The 14186-nt window shown below is 35.6% G+C and overlaps 1 protein-coding gene and 1 long non-coding RNA gene across 3 annotated transcripts in view; both read right to left on the reverse strand.

Moving 5' to 3' along the window:
* LOC134653614 (uncharacterized) overlaps positions 1–14186 on the reverse strand; it is a 356188-nt gene that overhangs the window by 293084 nt on the left and 48918 nt on the right. The gene's annotated exons all lie outside the window — the stretch shown is intronic.
* The window catches only part of LOC134653561 (connectin-like), a 116017-nt gene that overhangs the window by 48285 nt on the left and 53546 nt on the right, over positions 1–14186 (reverse strand). For both annotated transcript variants that reach the window (XM_063508943.1, XM_063508944.1), the window contains exon 2: positions 11556–11621. The gene's annotated coding sequence lies outside the window, so the exon portion shown is untranslated. The remainder of the gene's footprint in view (positions 1–11555; positions 11622–14186) is intronic.

Genomic DNA, 14186 nt, shown 5'->3' on the forward strand with positions numbered 1-14186 from the left:
AGCTGACATGTAACGTGGTGTTTTTATACATTTTTCCTTTTATGTTAAAAGCTGCAATATTATCCTGGTTATTTAACTCGCCTGTGCTTGACAGTGGCGAGAATAAAACATTCGTAGTGCCCGGGTAAAATGTCCCCATGGTCCCGTGGCAATCGTCCCACTTTTGACTTGGGTAATGTCTTAAAATTTTGCGGGTATTTCGCACGGGGCCTTTATTGCTAAGTGGTTTCGTAAAGTTTCTATGTGAAAATAAATCTGCTTGGGGGAATGTGGTTTCTTACATAAATAAAGAAACGCAAATTAGAATACCTAAATTCAAAAATCGGTGCGTAATTTATTAAGATTAACACTGTGCTGGACACTACACCAGACACAATAAAAAGAAAAATGGGATTACGCCTGGTGTCTAGTGTCCAACAAGGTGTGAAGCCACTTTTATTTTATTCGAAAAGTATTTTTTTGCAAGCTTTGGCAAAGTTTTATTAAGTACTTACCTAAGCTTTTTTAATACGATACTACTTATAAGAACTTTATTTTATATAATATTACGGTTTTGTTTAGGTATACGAAAATTTCGTTTTAGATTCTCGTTCTTGACTTGTTCTTAAAATACTTTGTAAACGTAATATATATTTTCATTAAATAAAGTGTCATTGATCAAAGTGAAATCAATATTTATAATAAAACCTGTAGGTTTTATTATTCGTTATTTTATTAGGTAAAAAGCTTGATTAAATATACCAACGAAAAATAAAAACTTTTTATTATTATTAGGTTTCAGTACATTAATCAATTGTAATTTGTAACTGATAATAAAAGAAACGTTCATGATTCATGACAAAGGAAAATCTGCTTTGTAACGAAACTAACGAATAAACCTAGTGTATAGTGAGTTTATATATAAATAAACACACGTATTCAAGAATATTCCGAGAAAGCAATTAGATAATTTTACCTACTTAACCCAAAACGTGCTATATTGAGCCTTAGACTGCGTGAAGAAGACTCAAATTGGGTAAAAGACATCACAGACTATAACTATAATGAATAGTGTAATATTAACTTATTAGTTTTATCTGTGCCTGTGAAGTGATAATTTTGCTTTGTAACGTGACAGTGCTCGCTTTGTTGCTACTTCCATCACGCTGGGGTTTTGCCAACTAGTTACGTATAACGACGGCTGTGGCTGTGCCCTACTAACTGGGTATATGAACTATACATATATACTAACATTAAAATAAAAACTTTATTAAAATCTTGAGTAAAAAACAGTAAAAAGACAAATAAATAACTTATGAACTAAAATACTTAAAAATTAAACAAAGTTTTTTAAAGTCAATTGCAATTATTGTTAGACTATCGGTTAGTGCTGTCAAGAGATTCTAGTTGTTTTGACTCTGCTTGTGCGTTGTGCGATGTGAGTATTCCATGAAATATTAAAGAAAATTAACATATTTAGTTCTTTCTAATCTAAGTGTGTTACTTGTCGAAATGGATAAACATTTACGCGCTGGTGCTACTTTTTATGAACGTTTATTAATGTAACGAACTGAGGTTTGAACTTACTACCTCCGATTTTAAAGCCACTTGTATAAAAACCGATTCAAACCTGTAACGTACATTATTATTTTTGAAGGGTTTTATTTCCTGTGAATCTAGAGTTAGATAAAGATTTAATCTTTCTATAAAATTAAAGAGTATAAATAACACATGCACTTACGTATGCTATCAAAATATCGTTGCAGACTTATTTTCTTTTCTAACTCCTACTGATATATTCATCTCGGCGGCACTTAAATATTAGTGCGATTGCCATTAAATTTTAGCGCAGCAAATGTAATCTTGGCCACTATTATTTCAGCCTCAGAGCAAGGGCGAGTGACTCTCGCGCTGTGTTAGCTTCAAAATTCCCACTTTGTTGGTATTGCAGCGCTCTATGAAGCAAAATATGGGTACAAAAGCAAACTTGCCTGGAAGGAAGCTCTCTGAACCTAGTAGTAGTTGTGTGAGGAGTAAATTTATTCCATAACTTTATTTTATCAAAGTAGGTAGATAGGCTACTAGTGAGTCGGCTAGGTTTAAGTTTAGAGGCTGTTGTAACTTCGTTGTGGATAGATTAAAAAAATAGTGAATGAAAACGGGTTAAATGCTTTAGTTTAAAATTTGATTGTTTTTATATTGATTAAATAAAATACCTTTGTCCTATATTTATTATAATATATGTTTAACTTTGCGCGCGTAGTTCTGAAATCAATTGATCCGTTATAATGTAAATCTTTTACTAGCCTTAATTTCACTGATGATGGTAAGATTTGGACTATATTTACGTAAAATGATCCGTTTTTAATGAGGTAGACCTTTATATTTGTAAATTGTTGTTCAAAGTATATAGTCTTTAAAGTCTCTTAAAATATTCCTTTTGACAGCCTCATCAGTAACCACACAATTTTCTGTTTCAAGGGCAAACGACGCCCTACGAAAATAATCTTCGCGTGGCCTATTTTTATAATAAACCCTCAAAAGGTCAAAGGAAATGTGCACGAAATGGAGCGGCCCTTACGCCCAAAACAACCGGGTTTAAGTAAGGGCAGAGTAAGGGTGTGCCCGCACTAAAATTATCCCCAAACTATTATAATAATCATTAGGGCTAATGTGTTTTGTAATTGCTGTATCGACGTGGGGCGTTTAATGACTATATCATGTGACGGATTAAAGACGTTTTGAGAGATAATATATGTAACTTTATACATAATTATCCCTATGTATTAAGTTACATATTACTGAAAGGTAACTTAGTTTAAAGGGCAGTCGGTAAAGCTCGATAAAAATAAGGCCGTATTCGTACAATGCTTATAAGACGTCACAGCGATACGAGATCGATCTGTCAGTGTCAAAAGTGACGTTTCTTCAACCAAAAACGTCACTTTCATCTCTCGTCTCGTCATTTCTCTTTTTCCTTATTATGAACCTAGTGCATGCAACATGTACATCATTTAAATATCAGTCCTGTTAAAACCACATTAAATGAGTAAAAAATAATATTTTACTGTATTGTCCCCCAACTGCCAACCAAGGGTACCAAGGGAGCAAAGCTTATGTAGACAGCAAGAACACTTGACAAGGATAGTGTCAAAAGTTTTTGTAGCCGCGAGAGATAGTGATCCCACAGGCGGGTCACGTCACGTTACTGCACATTTTAACCCGTAAACCCGCTATTTTGACATGTGTGGTAAAGTAGGTTACTTGAAAATGATGAAGATAAAAACGGTTGTGACAGACAGCGAACACTGAGGTAATCTTACGAATTTTAGGCTGCACCCTTATACATACCGGCCGGCCGGGTACATTTTTTCAGTATACTTGAGACTAAAATAGGAAAAACGGGGTTTGTAGAGTCTTTAACTTTTATTGTGTTGTCCACAGATGTGACCTTTCTAAAATGTGTTTGACCCACCTATACCACATTTAAATATCAATATAAAAAAGAATATATTAAACTTAGGCACATGCTATTTCTGAATGATAAATATACAGTGATGGCTTTATTCGCGTATATTTTAATTGATTTTTGAAAGAACGTTCAGCTTTTCCACACATAGATCTCTAAGATTTGACCTAATATATAATATTACATATTCGCCTCGTGGCATTATTTATATCCGACATTTCTATATTGAGTTTTCGTTGTACTATAAAGTGGGAATACATATAAAATGACTAAGTATATTTAGTTAAACAAAGTGTATACCAAAACACAGTCACAACGCACTTTCAGGGAAATCGACTAGTAAAATTGTAACAGATTTCTCCCTACACCCCTACACAACAAATACTCTATACGTCTGGGGATTACTTCCCTCTGGTTGTTTAATCAGCGTACACAAACCTATTTCATCCCGAATCCGATCACCTACCTAAATCTTCAAACGTACGTTCATCAATTCTTAGCATTGAAGGCATACAATCTTGCAAATTAGCCCGATACGGCTCAAGGAATCCTTCAGTCCCTCGGGAACTAAGAAACACGGTTTGGCTCTCAGAGAAGCAATCGGTACTTACGCATGGCCTTGGGTGTAAGTACTATTTTAGGTTTTAAATTCCCTGCGCTGTGTGTAAAATGCGTGGTTAGAAATATAGACGTAGTTAGCAGAAATGAGAATTTCCTGGTAAAACTTTTTAGTAAGAGTTGAAGTTATGGGTCTTAGGGCCGTATTAGAATAATGATTATAAGATTTCACAGCGATACGATACCAATCTGTCATTATCAAAAGTGACGTTTTTGGTTGAAGAAATCGAATTTGGTATCGCTGTGACATCTTATAAGCATTGTTCGATTATGGCCTTCTAAACGTCATAAAATAAATTGACTTTGAAGCTAAATTTTCTTCCTAGACCCATAGGCAAAATCAAATCTTTCACTTTTTAATAGGAATATGAATAAAATCTTACAAAACTGTTCCAAAATCGTTAACTATAATATTCTCCACGGGAAAGACCCTCTACAAAAACCCTCTTTTCGAAGCAAGTTATGATAGTCTTATATACCAGCCAAATGTCATTTTTAGTTTAGGCATATACAAAGACCAAATAGAAGCAGATAGTATCTTTAATACAGTAATATTAAATCAATATCCAGATCATTTGACTATTTTTACTGATGCGTCCAAATTAAATAACAACGGTCCAGTAGGGTCTGCAGTGTGGATTCCCAAATATAAAATTATTTTGAGCTTTAAACTTCCTCCTGGTAACTCGGTATTTTCCGGAGAAGCAGTCGCATTGTTGGAGGCCGTGTCTTACATTTATTCCCACCACCTTAATAAATCCATTATTTTAACTGATTCGTTGAGTTGCTTGCAAGATATAGTCAAAAGGCCTTTTCATGCTAAAGAAAACTTCAGCATTACTTTAAAAATCAAAGACGTGCTTTACAAATGTCATTTGGAGAATATTCAGGTAATATTGGCGTGGATTCCAAGTCATAGCGGAATAACAGGCAATGAGATAGCCGACCAATACGCTAAAGAAGCAATAACGATTGGCAACCACATGTATGACCGATGCTTTCCTCGCGACATTAAGGCCCAAGCTCTGACCCACTTGCGGGATGCCTGGAACACCCGATGGCAAACTACCCAACTACAGATTGCTAAACATTTTCGCAGTATCCAACCAGATATTCTCCATAAGCCGTGGTTCTCTGGTGCACGGAAGTCAATGCCGAAGAACATTACATCAACGATCATTCGCCTTCGACTGGGCCACGTTTGCACCCCCGTTCGCTTAAAAAAGATGCGTGTTCGAGACCACTCTCTATGTGAATGTGGTCTGGCGGAGGGTACTCTCGAACACGTATTTTGGGATTGTAATCGTCTCGTTACCCCCTTATATGACATCCTCCCCCCTAAAATTCCCCGTCCGGTTAACATTAATTTCCTCCTTACATTAGTTACCTCCCCTTTTGTGAACGTCTTAGCTAAACACATAAAAAACAATAACTTGTATTTGTAGTAGTTAGTTTTAATAATGTATGTTTGTTTTGTCCTGGTTGTAGGTAGATCTACATTTGATTCTCATCTGAGTGAACTGCGTCGTGGATATTCACCGGCCAATTGTCTTCATAAAGCACGTGCCTTCCTAAACCTTGACGTTGGCGGAATCATCGACAATATCGATGGAGCCATAACACCCAAAGATTGATTGATTGATTGACTAATAGATATCTAATACTTAGATATCTAGTTCAAAATCGGAATCGGGCCCGAAGTGTCGACACCACGCTTCGGATGCGGAACGTTCTAGCGTGAGTCATCCTTAAAGCAGTTTTTTCCCCAAATAGATACCTCTTCAACACCCTTTCGGTACTGCGTATTCCCATAACTTTTTTTATAATAGTCATAAAAGATCACCTAGAAAGATAGACATAAATATTGTTATTTATAGCACATCGCATTGCAATTTTATTATGCTCCCTAAAGGCACAAAGTGTGGCGCGCCTCGCGTCGGGTTCAAATACGCAAGTCATGTGTTTTTGTTATTCCTCAAGAGAATTCGAAATGTGTGTCAGTTAAGTACATCTTCGTGTTAGGTTTTTCATTAAGTTGATTTTGAAGCTTGTCACGGTCATTGAGTATATTTAAGAATAAGAATAAAAATAATTTATTTATAATAAAATAGGTACGCAACTATTATTTATTTTAAACGTTGTCTGGGACATAGACTCCTTTGAATAAGAACCACTACCTACCACATGAGGTCTCGGTTTTTGCACGATGGCTCTTCATTCTGCACGATTTTTCGCCGTCCTAATAATAGAGGCGTCTGTGTAAATCCCTGGCTTTAGGCTATATAGGCACTAGTGCGATAATTAGCACTTTGCGTGCCTATGTCGAAAATTTAATGGGCTATACTTACTGTAAAACGTTGTACGACACACGTTCAAATAGGTAATCACAACTCGTGTCAATATAAAACACTTCCTGCGGTCGTGTTTTATTTTCTCGCCACTCGTTGCGAATTTCCTACTTTTCGCACTTGTATTGTAATGTACTATTAATAATCGTTCGTAAGGAGTAAACTCCAGTCGTGCATCGGAGCCGACCTTACACACTTTTATTTATTATGATTAGTTTGGTATCGATATCGATAACACGAGAGTAGGTATTTAATAATTCACTAGCAATGGTACATTTTGCCTCCAAAAACCGGGCTATGCTAGGCTGATTGGCTATATGATTAATAGCCACAGAGGGCGGAATTGCTCATGGCAAAAATCAAACGTCAATAGAGTTGGAACGTTGAATTTATCGACTTTTTCAGCTATCGATAAGTTCAGTTATCTTTTACATTTCTGACTTTAGCATTAACCTCTTTGATTAGCTAGTTGACTAGCTAGTTTTAATAATGCAGTACTAAGATAAGTACATAGTTTTTAAAATTATCGTTTTATATTGTCTTTTATTTAAATGTTATTCCGTAATGTTCATATGAAGTCTATTATTGTTTGCTAATGGATTTGAGGTTTAGTTTTGTTAATAAATAAATAAAGATACGCTAGGTAAATATAATTTCACTTTATTCGATAGTCGATAAAATTCAACGTCCCAACTCAATTGACGTTTGATTTTTGCCATGAGCAATTCCGCCCTCTGGGTATAAGTAATACACACACGTAACTAAGTTATGTTATTAATATGCGGATTAAACACTAATAGGACCTTGAACTAAGTGAAGGTCACAGCTATAAAGGACCAACTTATTCTGGGTCTGCACTTAAGGTATTATGTAGATTAAACCTGTCGCTCAGGTGAAAAACGGCATAAGTTTAATACAAAGTCCATGGCACTTGTGACATTCTTCGCTTGGGCAACGGTAGCAGCCTCAAGCAAAATGGAAGAGAACATATTACTCCCAGTGTTAAAAAAGCGTATGTACTCAGTTGTATACTTGATAATAAGTCGTTTTTATTAGGATGATATAAATGAAGGGATTCGTTGGTGACAGCGTTGTATTTGGTTATTTATTTATACTTCTTATTAAGCTTTGTTGATGGATTTAATATAATTATTTAGTTTTGGAAGAGATAAGTTAGACAATAAATAACTTCTTTACAATTTGAGTCCTTGTAACCAATTTTTTTTAAATGTTGCCTAATAAAAAAACCTTTACGTCACCTTGTGCATTAGTGTAAGGCCTGAGTGGACGCTCGGAGCGGAGCGTTCGGCGGGGCGTGCAGCGTGGCGCCGGGCTCGCAAGTAATTTGAGCAGCGTGCACTAAGGCCGCTACCATACGCTTGCATTTGTTTAACATGCACGCCGCACGCCCAACTCGAGCGTCCACTCAGGCCTTACACTTAGGTGTAACAATAAATAGTGGGGATCCATTTAAGGGAATATTAATTGGCACCTATCCTGTTCTGAATAGGAAATGACGAAATATATTTTTTGACGCGAAAAAAAAAATTGTTTGAAGTTGCTGTTTGCGGAAAGCTGCTGCACGAAATGGAATATTTTTTTATGGAAAATGAAGTCAATTAAAAGAACCAAACTGACAATTTTCAGCTTTCTGTGTTTCAATGATCTTTTACCTTTCATTTTGCTTTGTATACAGTTATGCCAAGGATTCAATTTACTACTTTAATACGCGCTGAAGTTATATTCACTCAGTTAACTTCTATTTCGCTTCAGTACTTTGAACTAAAGCTTAAGCTTTATTTCTAGGCTCAAGGATCTTTCTAGGTACCTGACAATAGTGACAATCGATTTAAATCTTTATTCTTGCCACCTGAGATGATTGAATAGAATTTTATCTTTTATGCAATTTCATCAAGAAATGAAATACAATGAAATGTACACCGCCTGCACACCAACTGCAACGTTGGCGTGCAGTTACTATATAAGTTGCAGTCGGGTTGCAGTCCGTCTGTACCGTGCCTAAGGGTTTAGGAAATTTTCTAAAAATATATCTCTAGCGTAGTTATGTTTCATTTTATCAATCTGTAATTCGAATCCCTCCAAATGAAACTATTTGCAACTAAACTCCCTTTTAACACAAAAGGTCCTTTCAGCATATTCATGGTAATTATTCAGGTACCTTTAGAGCAAATAGCCATTTTGACAAACGTCAGCTATTGAAGTATATTGAGGTCGCAGGGACCCTTAGGGTTGGTTGAGAGCCACTTCGAGAAGTGATGTTAAGTGATCGAATGCCATTTATGCAATTTTACTTTAGTAATGGGTCAGGTAGATATTACGAAATGTCAAACCCTCCTGTCAAATGTTCCGGTGAAGTTACGGTAGTGTGTGTGTGTGTGTGTGTATGTGTGTGTGTGTGTGACTGCACACACTCCTGTGTATGTTGTTGTACGAAACGGATTCAGTGACGTCACAAATGACTGATGTCACTGACATGATTCCAATATCATCTTAAAATCAGTTTGATGTCAGTGCACGTTCGAATTGACCTGCCATCGTCTCTACGCGTGCAAACGTATTCTTGCTACGAGCTAAGGCGTAGCCTATGGCGGCGTAGTAGCAACACTCATTGAAATAATGCTACGGCTGGCTGTTGTCATAGCGCTACGAGGCAGGAACATTGTTGAATTGCAGGCGTATTCTAATATTGATAACAGGTAATGAATTCGATCTGGATTCGTTATGGATCAGACAGTGTCAAAAGTGACATTTTGGTTATGACTTTTGACACTGACAGATGAGTATCGAATCGCTGTGACAACTTATAAGGGTTATTCGTCGACCGCCATTTTGGTAACATGGCCTCGTGATTCATTTCTTTGTTTTTGCTTATTAATATTGTTTAAAGTGTAATATTGATAGCGTATTATGCAGTAAACTAATGTGGAAGTGTGCAGATAATGAAAAAATAATCATGAAACGCGTATAACCACCATTCTGGCGTCAACGCCGGGTAGCCCACGCGGGTTCTTGTAAAGTCTAGCTATCGCCTTACAAGAACTGAGAACCATACTACCGAACAACGTCGTGCTCTAGAGCATTTATTTTGGTATTTCTACCTCTAACCGTGGCTGGCTAGAGCCCTAGAGGCCATAATTTTATACTTTTATACCGTACACTGGCTGAATTTTATTACAAATAATATTAATTCGATCCCACGTGGGATCCACTTTGACGTTGGCGAAATCATCGACAGTATCGATGGAGCCATATTACCCAAAGATTGAATTGAATTGACATCTTATAAGCATTGTTCAAATCGGGCCGTCAGTTAAACGGTAGGTCTTAGCTTCAAATTTATAAGGATCAATTCAAAATCGTCAAATACGTAATCATAGAAATTTTCCACTATATATTAATTATGTTTACTCAATTAGGTAGGTAATGCGTGATTTATTATAGGAACCTAATATGTTTCTTATATATTATGTATACAGTAACGCAAATTACTTAAATCATTTCATCCAAACGCCATCAGACGTTGGACGAAGGCCTTCCCCAAGGATTGCCAAAACGACCTCTCATGTCGTTTATCGCTATGACCCGATTTATATAAGCGACTATGTTTCAACCCTGACAAGGGGATAGCAATATATCGCGTGACATTTATTTTGAAGCAAATTTAGAATTTATTTTCTGCCGATCACTTTATATTCCCTTTCAATTGTATTATTTTGCTATTAGATTAGTTTATATTTTGCTATAGAGCTTGATTAAGTTAAATAAAGTGCAAAATAAAGTCTTTGAGAGAAAATATTACGTGTCATTTAATTATATTTATAATAAAAAGCGGCCAAGTGCGAGTCGGACTCGCCCATGAAGGGTTCCGTATTTAGGCGATTTATGACGTATAAAAAAAAAACTACTTACTAGATCTCGCTCAAACCAATTTTCGGTGGAAGTTTACATGGTAATCTACATCATATATTTTTTTTAGTTTTATCATTCTCTTATTTTAGAAGTTACAGGGGGGGGGACACACATTTTACCACTTTGGAAGTGTCTCTCGCGCAAACTATTCAGTTTAGAAAAAAATGATATTAGAAACCTCAATATCATTTTTGAAGACCTATCCATAGATACCCCACACGTATGGGTTTGATGAAAAAAAAAATTTTTGAGTTTCAGTTCGAAGTATGGGGAACCCCAAAAATTTATTGTTTTTTTTTTTCTATTTTTGTGTGAAAATCTTAATGCGGTTCACAGAATACATCTACTTACCAAGTTTCAACAGTATAGTTCTTATAGTTTCGGAGAAAAGTGGCTGTGACATACGGACGGACAGACAGACGGACAGACAGACAGACGGACAGACAGACGGACAGACAGACAGACATGACGAATCTATAAGGGTTCCGTTTTTTGCCATTTGGCTACGGAACCCTAAAAAGGCCTGTAAAATGAGCGAAAGAATAAAATGAAGTCTTCATGAGATTTCAACAGTTGTATACTAATAATGTGATTATTATTTTATACAAGCATTTTACTTCCACGAGCTTAAAACACTAAATTAAACAATACAACATCGTTACCATCATCTTAAAAATGTAAATTATTTTAATAAAAATCATAGACATAGAGAAAGAAAATTTTAAACATTTTTGAAGTGAAAACTGCTTTAGCGGCGCTGTGCACTTTTAGAGGTGGGGAAAAAATGTTAAACTCGCGACAGGTCACGTGACCGTCTTACGGACCGTAAGACGGACACGTGGCCTGATCGAAAAACTGTTACAATGTCATTGAGTTTTTCTTTATTGATCTAAATGCCATCTAGTGAGTTTCCCTCTAACTGGTAGTAATATAACTCGAGTACTAACAGTGATGTGCTTAGGGGTTTCAAGTAATGCGACGAAATAACGCTAGATGGCGCTAACCTCAATTATGCATGCAAAATTATTCCCTAACCATTCCAAAATATCAAAAATGCACAACGTTAATATTCAAGTTTTCACTTCTGCCGGCACTCCCGGAGTGCAACCCGTTGTTTTTTTTTATTTTTTGGCTCTTTAACAGGCCACATACTGTAGTATTAGAAATGAATAAGTGAAGACATACAAATTGTGACTGTTTTCTAATATTACCTTCTCACAAACAGCTAGTGACAGACTGTCGACAGCAATAACCTCTCAAAAGAAGCCGTCGCATGCCTGAAAATAAAAAGTCACGTTAGTTTTTACTCATAGAAGCGCTGGTGGCCTAGGAAGCGCTGGTGGCCTAGCGGTAAGAGCGTGCGACTTGCAATCCGGAGGTCGCGGGTTCGAACCCCGGCTCGTACCAATGAGTTTTTCGGAACTTATGTACGAAATATCATTTGATATTTAAAGTCGCTTTTCGGTGAAGGAAAACATCGTAAGGAAACCGGACTAATCCCAATACGGGCCTAGTTTACCCTCTAGGTTGGAAGGTCAGATGGCAGTCGCTTTCGTAAAAACTAGTGCCCACGCCAATTACTGGGATTAGTTGCCAAGCGGACCCCAGGCTCCCATGAGCCGTGGCAAAATGCCGGGACAACGCCAGGAAGATGTTAGTTTTTACTCATAATATTATGTGAATATGGACGATGACATGACAAGAGGTTGAATTATACAACAAAATGTAGTGAAATAGACAGCAAACGAGCAATTTAGGTATCACAAGAATGTGGATATTAAAATTCTAGACCTGAAAGTCAAAAAAGGAAAAAAAAAAAACGATTTCTTACATAATTAAACAAAAGATTACGTATGTCGCAATTTTCTTATTTTCCATACTTGATACCATTTTCTCAGTGACCGTAACGTCAAGTTCACTTATCGTTTTGTTGGTCTCATATAAACATTTGATTTTTAAATCAAACCTGATCGACTCGTACTGATATTAATAAAAAAATGCCATCTAGGCAATTCTTGACTAGTTTTCGTTTAGTTTCAGTTTCAAAAACAATAAAATAGGTAACATGAGAACTTTATATTTAATCAATTTTCTAGTTAACAGTCGTTAAGACTACAAGCAGGGCCTGTCAAAGCATTGTCAGCGAACCCGTTAAACATTTTTACCCAGATTAACAAGCCGGGTAATATAATTCTTATAGAAATTTCATTGTACGTAAAGCTAGGTTTACGGGATCTACAAAAGTTTCCATCAAAGCATATAGCACAAGGCCTACCGCAGTCAACCAACTACTACACGTAAAGAATCGCACTGCTTTCTTCATTCAAAGCGCCCCAAACTTCAATGCCGTACTGTGTGTAAAAGTACACAATCACATAATAAGAAAGGCTTCTTAATAACCGGCGTGTTGTGTGTTTTCCTGAAGGAAAACCTCAACGTCATGTTACTCGTACGATAGCTCATTAACATTTTGCTCTTTTATGTGCTGGGAAAGTAGGAAAACCAAAGCTTACAACCCCGCGTTTTTGTTTACAAGACGCAATTTTGCAAGGATTTGACAAAGGATAACAATGTTGCTAAACAGTGATACTAGTAGTTTTTTTTTAACGTTTATCCGTCGGCAAGGTAAGTAAGAAATAGGTATGAAAGACTTGATAATTATGTTTATGTAAGTAGGTAACCTACCAATAAATTGGGATCAATTTGGCTGTCACATTCTTGAAAACATCTTTATCTGATAATTAAGTATGACAAATTATATTATTGAGTCATCAAACATAAATAAATTCTGGTAATTCATATAAAATTCACATTCAGTCGTGTGTGTCTTGTTTCTAAGTATACTACATTTTCAATCGAAAACCAATTCCATATCAATTTTAATATTTTCGCGATATTTGATATATTTCTTGGCATAATAATAAGCTAAGTCGAAAATGAGAATATATTTTTTCTTGTCATAAACATGTGATTTCTCGCAATTTCTGCAAACATAAAGTATATAGGTATCTATATAAAGTAAATATCCACCGCTTTAACATTACTTGGCAACTCAGTATTTTGCTATTAACACACTCGGTCGTTTGTAAATATTTATTCAGCGCTTGATGTAAATGTAAATAGGTATACCGCGACATTTTCACATTGAAGGTTTACGCCTAGATAAATATTTTATAGGATTTCAGATTACTTCGGGAATTAGACCTTAAAAGTCGAAAAAGATCTATTACGATTGTTCTGCAGCGCATTTCATTTAAAATCATTTTACCGTTTTATATTCGTTGGAAAGGGATAGTTAGCATTTAATTTTATATTAACTAAAATATTTGCCTTACAAGGCCATCTGGCATAATACAATAAGCTTCAAATTTTGAATGAATAGTTTTGGACGATGTAACTTTGACAGAGACATAATTAATTACATAGGTACTTCTAATATTTTGTTTTCTCTAACTAACGTCATACCAGGCTTTACTTTATCTTACTTTAATAATTTTATTGTTAAAATAAAACGTTAATTATTCTCTAAATCTATAATTGTCATTATCATTTAATTATGTAGATAAGCAACCTTATATTACCTTTTATAATAATTTAATTAATTTAACTTAAATGAAGTAAATACTAAATTCATTTTTTTAATAAACGTCTGCAAACGATATGCTATTAAGCTTATAAATAGATTAAATGTGTAAAAATTCACTCGCCCAATCTGAATAACTCTCCAGATAAAAATATTGCAATTTGTAATACAATACAATAGGTATATTTTATTTATTTTATTTTAGTGTATGAGACTCATAAGCAAATTTTTACGCTGCACCCTTACCGGCTTTTTTTTA

Source organism: Cydia amplana, chromosome 13, assembly GCF_948474715.1.
Source record: "Cydia amplana chromosome 13, ilCydAmpl1.1, whole genome shotgun sequence".
NCBI classification, from domain to species: Eukaryota; Metazoa; Arthropoda; class Insecta; order Lepidoptera; family Tortricidae; genus Cydia; species Cydia amplana.